Below are 8844 nucleotides of genomic sequence, written 5' to 3'. Positions count from 1 at the left end.
CTTCCTGGATGCAGGCCCCACCTGCCACAATTCTAGCATCTTCTGACCTAATAGTCTCCCCCAAATCTAAATCATCAGTGGCTTAAACCATTGAGTTGGGTCAGAGACCTCAGAAGCTAATCAGACACACTCAGAAGGACGCACATTTTAGTAATCTCCTAGGTATCACTCAACCCAGTCAAGTTGACAATCAAGATTAGCCAGCACACTTTCCCTTCCCCAGTGCTTTGGGTGATCATTTGCTGTGGTTTAAGTCATTCATTCCCTCAAAAAGTATATGTGTTGGGAAGTTCTTCTTCCCCAGGCTCAGACTGGTAAATGATAGAACCTTTGAGAGATAAAGCTTAATGGGAAATCCTTAGGTGAATTGAAAATATGCCCTCATAAGGAATGAAAATGTTTATCATGGGACCCTGACTGACGCTCTTAAGAGGATTGTTGTAAAAATCTGACTCTGTCCCATCCAGTTTTTCTCCTGGTTACCTAAGCAATGGTTCTATTGCTTTATTTGTTTTCTTTACAGGAGATCTAGTGGAGACAGAATGAAGCATTCCTGCTACCACCAAAGACCAAATGCCTCCTGTAATCACACCTGCTCTCCATTTGCCTAGCCAAGGAGGCTCTTATCCACATGGGAGTAGCTGAAGCTTCCTAGCACCTCTCATGCCCTTTGAGAATCTTTTCTTCCATTCTTCTGTCTTCTAAAGTTTAACCTCCTCACGCTGTACCTGCATATTTTTAGTGGTTCCTCTTTGCCAGTGATTGTCTTGGTGTACAGAATTAGCTCTTCCATTCTTGGGCCCCGGACCAAATGTGGAAAGAAAGAGTTTTAAAAGCATTTGTCCATGGACGCATTGAGATATTTGAATACATGCTTTTATGCCAAGTTTACAATAATCCTTCCCCCCTAAAAAAGAGTCTTCAATGTTCTGAAATTTTCAGACCTCCTTTGTATCTTTGTACAAAGAGAATGATGATAGCTCATAATTATCCACATTCAAAAAAAAAAAAAAAAAAGAATAAGCAAAGCTTGGCCTGGTGGTTCACACCTATAATCTAGGCACATCGGAGGCTGAGGTAGGAGGTTTACTAGTTTAAGACCTTCTTGATCCACAAAGTAAGCTTCAAGCCAGTGTGAGCTTCATGGTGAGACTGCCTCAAAGAAAGCAAAAGCCAACAAAAACACTGGAAGAATGTTCTAATTGTCCCTAATTGCCTAACTAGAACCCACAAAGATGCACCAAATCCCACTTCATCATTGCCAACAGTGATCACAGAATTTATCAGGGCCTTTGATTATATGGTTGGGTAGCTGCAACATAATCACTCACCAGGGGGTACCACTTCTTATGAAGCACCCTGAGCAGCACAGAAATACCTACGTAGCAGCCTACGGAGGAAAGCAAAGGTGATGGCACCCAGCCAAAAGGACTCCATACTTCAAGGTATGTAGTCCAGCACGCACTTGCTGTGCTTTAAGCCATGCGTTGGGAAGTTCTTCTTCCCCAGGCTGATTGGTAAATGATAGAACCTTTGAGAGATAAAGCTTAGTGGGAAATCCTTAGGTCAATTGAAAATATGCCCTCAAAAGGAATGAAAATATTTATCATGGGACCCTGACTGGCCCTCTTAAGAGGGTTGTTGTAAACATCTGACTCTGTCCCATCCAGTTTGCCTCAGGAGTAGAAGCATGCACGGTGTGGGACACACTGTGTCCTCCAATAGGCAAGGGAAGCTCAGCCTGACAGAGCCTGGGCTGCTTCTAAGGATCATGTTATTAAAATAGCTACTGAGCCAAAGGCTGCGATTCCCAAAGCCACTCCGAATTCATGGAACAGGAGGGAGAGATGAGGTCACCCCCCTAAGGGTCAGCTGCGTCCCCAGATGTGTTCTTACCTCAGCTCTCACTTGAAGAGAGCCAGAGAACGGCTCCCCATGGGGAAAGTGTGGGGACCCGTGCCCACACATCCACAGCAGACCCAGCACCTGGCCTGGCCTGGCAGCCTGGAGGGGGCCCCGCCTCTCCTCCTCTGCCAAACATTGTTCCTTGTACTTGGCTGGGCTTTTGCAGCTTTGAACACCTAACAATCTTTCCCCAGAGGGCCTCACCCACTTTACCTCAGCTCTACCCTATCCCATCCCTTGGCCAAACATGTAATTATTGGACCTGAAAAGCAGCCTGAGATACCAAGTGGGGGGGTGTAGGGGGACAGGGCAGCCCCTAGCAAGTGCCAGACTGTTAAGTTTTTCTTCCTAAAACATCCCTTCACTGTGGTCATCTACATCAGCCTCTTATTACCTCCCTCACATGTGTGGAGCCACAACAAGAGTAAAGCAAACACTCCATCCTTTGGCCTGTCACCTTCCCTTCCCTTCCCTTCCTGCTTTCTGGCTTTGTGTCCAGTCCCATCTCCAAGCAACAGCCCCCCCACCCCCGTCCTGTCCCCCCCACCCCATCTCCCACTCTTGAACCTTTGCATATCCGTTATCCTTTGGTGGGACCAAACTGGGAAAGAGACTCCTGCAGCATATTAGCTATGACTCAGACCCATCTGGGCAGAGAATGCTCAGGTCCTAGATGTTCAAGATGCAATCTTGAAGAGTCTTGGCTCCAGGAAAGGACAGTCACTCTCAGAAAGAGAACAGAGCTGAGCTCCAAAGAGAGGAGCCTGGGCAGAGTTGCTCATTGTGTGTTGTGTGGCATAGGGTCATGTTCCTGGCACCCACTGATGAAAAGGGTTCCTAGTGACTAGCATTTTTCAGTCTTCACACCGAAAAGATTTGGGCTGGATCCAATCAAGTTTTGTGGCAGAGGAGGGTGACTATAGTTATTGTTTATTATTTCAAAATAGCCATTAGAGAAGATTTTGAATTATCCTGCACACAAAAAAACCAACATGATAAAGGTTTGAGATGGTGGATATGCTCATGATCATGATTTGATCATTGGGTATTATATAGAAGTGTTAAAAATATCACATGGTATTCCATGAATATGTGTAATTATTTTGTTGTTTGATTTTTTTTTCTTTAGAAAAGAGATCTTCTCAATTCAGCAGCAAATATACTAAAATTGGGAGGATACAGAATAGATTAGCATGGCCCCCTCCCAAGGATGGCATACAAATTCCCGAAGCACTCCATGTTTTTCAAATGGTGTAACTCCTTTGGACAACTATCGTACAGCTTGATAAAATGAATACCAGGAAGCTGAAACATGTGTTGAGGGGGAGGGTCGTGGGGAAAGGAGTCGCTGGATAGAGAAAGGAAGGTGAGTGAATGCAGTCCTAATAGTCAACGCATTTCTGTGAAAATAGAACCAGGTAAATTGAGGGGCTGGTGGGTCGGGGGGGATGAGTGAGAACGGCAAAAGGAGTGCATGGGTCAGGAGGCACTGTACTAAGAAGCTGACCTGCTGTGTTGAAAGCCCTTTGTACACTGCTTAAGGATGATAAGGGATTCTAAAAATTAAAGGAGACAAAACTGTGGATGGCTCCCATCCTCCTCTTTTATACAATGTTACTGGCAGCCTTCTCTGCAGTTGGAAGCCAGCTTGACTTCCCAAATCATTTCCATCCCCTACCTGAACATTCTGTGATCAACAAACAGGATCTTAAAAGAGAATAGACCCTTGGGGCTAAGGATCATAAAAGAAACGACTTCTGTGTCCTTTGAGAATGGAGGAGGCCGCTGCCCTTTTCTCTGTCCTCTGCTCAGCTGTCTTTGTTTTGTTCCACTATGTGACAATAAGTAATTACAGAATATGGTTAAAGTGCCATGGAAATACACAAACACAGTAACAGACCTTACAAGCTCACCATTAGAAATGTGGGTGGCCTAAAGGAAGAAAGAAAGAAAAGGGGGTGGGGGCATTCGAACAAAGACTCCAAGGAGACGAGGAAGTGGTCTGTGTGGCCCTCTGTGACAGGAACCATTCCGATAGAGGGAACGGCTGGAGCAAAGGCCTTAATGGATGGTGATTTATCTGTCCAGAAATCTAGGAAGAGGTGAGGAAGTTAATGTACCTGAAATGGAACCAATCATAGGCATAGCTCAGAGGATGTGTCCTAGATGATGTGGGCAGGAAATCTGTAGGTCAAGAACCTTCACTCGCTGATGAGTAAGATAAAAGAAGGATTTGGGAAAGATTTGGAGCCCCGAGGCTGTAATAGAATGACTCTGGCTGCCATTGTAGATAATAGACAAGATCAGGGACAGAAAGACCAGAGAAGAGGCTGCAGCTGTGGTCTAAGCCACAGGTGATGGGAACACAAACACTGTGCATGTATTGAGCCATAGATTCAGTGGGGTGCTCTTGATTTCAGCATTTAGGAGACCAACAGCCACTGTAGAGCTAGTCCAAGTCACCAGAATGCCACAAAGAACAAAGAGTAACTGGTGGGAACAGCTTCTACTTGTTATGAAAGATCCGTAGGAGACACAGCTCTTCACCTCTTGCCCCTCCCCTCAAGTTTTTACCCCTTCCCCCCAATTCTTCATGCATCTCATCCAGAAATGATTCTGCTGCCAGTTTATCATCTTCTCATTGAACCACTATCCACATCTCTAAAAGAAAGTATAATTGTTCCTCGATAGGTGGACAGATCGAGAGATGCATAAATTCCAAAGAATTAGAAATGCAGCTACAAAGGCCTCTACTTCTAGGCATATGTATGTAGTGATGTTAAAAACAGTACATCAAGAATTGACTAGTCTAGTGTTGGGTGTTGTTACTAAGTAGCTGAGGGACAATAAGCAAATGTCTCAAATCTCTACTTCTGCCTTTGAAAGATGACATGAGAAGAGAGACAGGGACCCCTAAGGACAACTGAAGGTTGCTAAAGCTCCTGTTTTTTACCATGCCACAAGCCTTTATTTCCTTTCCTCTCTTCCTAACTTGCTAGACCTCTCTTCCAATTAAATTGCTTTCCTTGCTTGCCTCTGGAGCTTCTTCCGCCATGTGCCTTTTGCTTCCAGTAGATGGCAGTATTCAGTTTTGTTTCCAGTTGGTATTTCTTTTGCCTGTTGGAGGACCTGAGCCAGCTGCCCTCTCTGGCAAGCTTGTGTCCTTTTTACATTCCAGATGATCCTAGAAGAGGAAAAGAAGGGCAGGACTGATGGGTGGTGCGGGGCCTCTCCAAAATGCTTGGTGATTCCAAGTAGCTTCACCTTGCTTGGCAGGCAAGGCTTATCAAACTTTGGGGTGATGGAGACAAAACAACTGTCCTGTCTTCCACGTTCCAATGGACCTTCTAGCTCCTGGGACCCTTCAATGCTCAGTGGTAGTTAACTGCCGCCCTCGTTTATATTGGGTATACCTAGAAGTTGTAACAAGATGACTTTGGTTACTGTTTTTTGAGAAGAAACAGGGTTAGAAGCAGAGATAGACTTTAAGAAACTTGGTTATGGCAGGAGATGTGGGTAGTTGCAGACTGGCCTCAGTGGAGATGGACAGTAGTAGACAGGCCTCTGGGCATGTTACCTCATGGACCTGGGTCTCTGATGCTGTTGTTCATGAGTAGAAGGGGAGACTCAATTCCTCTGGGCTTCTGAAGCTACTTGCTGCTCTTGGGTTCTATGGAAATCTGAAAGGAAGTTGATCTACCTGTAGCTTTTAGTCCTTCACCAAAGGAGACATTTGGGGTTAGTAGTAGAGTGGGGACTGGGGGCCAGATCTTTCATGAGTGATTCACCAGATCACTAAATATAAAAGTATCTATTTCAGTAGATGGGTTTCCTTTCTTCTCTGATGAACTCCCATCTAGGAAAACCAGTAATGTGTACTAAGATCAAAGCAAGCTACTCTGGTTCAAAGAGAATAGAGTCCTGGGCCACCTTCCCACAGACTACAAGGAACAGAGGAAAAAAAACACCAGCAGAGAGGATGCAAAAGCCCTGCTAAGGAGTTCTGGAATTTTCCATATGCTGTGCTCTGACCCATGTTAAGGGAGGCATTCTGATACCAGCTGGTCTGAGTGGGGAAAATTCTGTAGAAGAGAAAATACAATGAAGGTTGGAAGAATGTTTCTGGGGGTGTCAGGTGGGTGGGTGTTATCTTGGGGTGGGTAGTGTAACATTCCAACTTTTAAAAAAACACAGTCTTTTATGGTGCCTAACTGCCTATAAAATCAAGTTCAGATTTGCTCACAAAGATAAAAGAGTTTCATGATCTGCCCTCTATTGAGATCTCTAGCTTTGACAGCAGTCTCTCTCTCTCATATGTCATTGTAGGTGACCTTGACACTTCTGCTCATTCAGGAAAACATTGTCTCTAAATCTTCCTTCATAGCCCTGGTAAACATCCATAGTATTTTGTACACAATACTGTTCGATGTATGTTACAGTGTTTGTTTTCCTGTCAGTATCCTCCCTGGTCTGTCACTTGCTTAAGGATTGCCACCTTGTCTTATCGATCTCAAGCATTGAATGTGATCCAAGCAAAGGCCTCACTGTGCTGAATCTGTGAGGAACAGATGTCTCATAGGAGGTAAGAAGATGATCAAAGCAAAGATGCTAAAGGATGATTAGACATTTATGACAGAAAGAGTTCATCAAACATAGCCACCACTGCCTTGCAGGAAAATATATCCAGCCCTGTGTTACCTAACAACATTTCAGTGAACAAAGGATCATGTATACGATGGTCTCAGAAGATTATAATAGAGCTGAAAATTCCTACTAGGGTCTTTTCTACGTCGAGATATGTTTAGATACTATGATGTTCCAAATACCGATAGTGTTCAAAATAGTAATGTGCTGTGCAAGTTTATAGTCTAGGATCAATTGGCTAGACCATATGACATCAGAGTGTAGTAGGCCAGGACATTTAAATCTTGTAAATATATACTATGATATGGAACTACAACGAAATCACCTGAGGATGCATTTCCCAAGGTTTCTATATCCTTAAGCAATATATGCATGTACGTATGTAACCAAAATGCTTAATGATAAAATAATGAGGAGATGGCATAATTGCAGTATTCTTACATATCAGTGTCCTATCAGAGTTGTTTTACAGTCTAATGGGCAAATGAAACGAGTATAATGAAGAAAATCATAATCCATGAATTCAGCATACATAACAGTTCAACTAGTACTGTTTGATATTATGGCTCTTTCGGGGGGGGGGGGCGGGATAATCAAATCCTAAGTGATTGTGAAAATAAAGTTCTGGAAATTTTGATCTACTTGAACAAAAATGATTACTATAAAATTAATGGAAATTTGAAGTCCATTCATATAAATCTGAAATGCAGTTTAATAAATGCTATCAGTTTTAGTAAGTGGAAATAAACTTTTAAAAAAAACTCAGTAATATGTATTTGAAGTGGATTTTGTATGGAAGACATAGGTGTTGTTCCACATGCTCTGATTATAATAAAATACTCTAGAGAGGACAGTCTTCCTAGTTTAATTAAAAATGAAATTCTTGAATCTCATAATTTCCCCATATTTCAGTTTCATGCTTTTGTAGATTGAACTACATCTTTTGTAGGTCAGTGCAGAACATTTCTAGATACTCAATTTTTCTTTTGAGTAAAATGAGATAAAGAGACAAGAGAGAGCTGGGAGGGAAAAAGGAGGCCGGGAGTAGGAAAAGGAGGAAAGAAGGAAGACAGGCAGAAACGCAAAAAAGGAGAGAGGGAAAAAAGGAAGGGAAGGAGGTAGGGAGGGTAAAAGAAAGGAAAGAAGAATGGAAGGAAAGAGGGAGAAAATAGAAGAAAGAAAGGCAGAAAATCTAATTCATAAGTTTGAAAAAAATTGACAGACATTAATGTACAACAGTTTCCCAGTACAGATGCAGCTTTATAATCTTCCTCCACTCAATCTGTAGAAGTCTAACACATTATAAAGGATATGAAACCTTTTTGAAAACTAATACACTCAAAGTACACACATTCTCAAAGTACACATATACCATAAGCACTGCTGTTATGAAACAAAGCTCAATTTTTGAAAACTGCCAAGGGGGTAAAAAGAATTTATTGTTCGTTCCCTTTAAGTCATTCTCCTTCTGCATACTTTCTGTTACCCATACATAAACTTAGTTCCATGATCTGTAAAAAAGAATTGATGTTTGATTGCCAAAATCCATAGGATAGCTTATCTGGGCCCAAATATGAATAAAGTCCCAGATCCATGTAAAGGCATCTTAACTTACTAGTAAATAGCACTAAATTACTAGCAAATGATCTCTGCAGTTGAGTTACAACACAGGTAGCTCTTCCACATTTTCTAATTATCACCTCTTTTTCGCCTACATCCATTCCCCTCAGAGTACCAGACTGATGTTGATGACAACAGTCTAATTAATGGTGACAGATCTGCTTGGGGTGAAGTCTTTAGATTTTTTTTTTTTCACAGTCCTTCCTGCAAAGGAAAGTATTATTTATAAGGACCAAGTAAATATATGTAGAAATTAATACAAAGTTACAAGAATAATTTTGGATTCATATGCCAGCTCAAGACAAGTTAATAAGCTCTTTTGGGGACCTAATTTTACTAGGTAAAAAATTGGGGAAATATTAGATTCTGCTAAAAGAATGATTAAAAGTCTAACATATGATGAGCTTTTAATAAAATTGTCATCTGTATTGCTGAGAAAGTCAATCTGTACATGAGTCAAAAGTGTCTAGACAGTGCTGTTTTCTTCTTATTTGTGAAAGGATGGCTAATTATGCTGGGGGAAAACTACTTTTTATAGGTGAAGTTCCCATGTGGACATACGAGCAAAATGGTGTAAAAAAAAGTGGGCTGGGAAGGTGGCTCAGTGCTAGAGCCCTCAGCCTTGCATGCCTGAGGCCCTGGGTTCAGCTCCTCAATACCACATAAGCAAAAAGA

The 8844-nt window shown here is 42.2% G+C and overlaps 1 non-coding gene across 1 annotated transcript; it reads left to right on the top strand.

Annotated features, from left to right (window-relative positions):
- The first annotated feature begins 3043 nt into the window (after positions 1–3043).
- On the top strand, positions 3044–3150 carry LOC122120561. The gene has a single exon (XR_006149727.1). It is a non-coding gene; the product is annotated as a U6 spliceosomal RNA (small nuclear RNA).
- Positions 3151–8844: the final 5694 nt, after the last annotated feature.

The sequence above is a fragment of the Dipodomys spectabilis genome, unplaced genomic scaffold (genome assembly GCF_019054845.1).
Source record: "Dipodomys spectabilis isolate Male_0828 unplaced genomic scaffold, ASM1905484v1 ptg000175l, whole genome shotgun sequence".
In the NCBI taxonomy this organism is placed as follows: Eukaryota; Metazoa; Chordata; class Mammalia; order Rodentia; family Heteromyidae; genus Dipodomys; species Dipodomys spectabilis.
The sequence above is the reverse complement of the archived record's forward strand: the minus strand, read 5'-3'. Positions and strand labels throughout refer to the sequence as shown.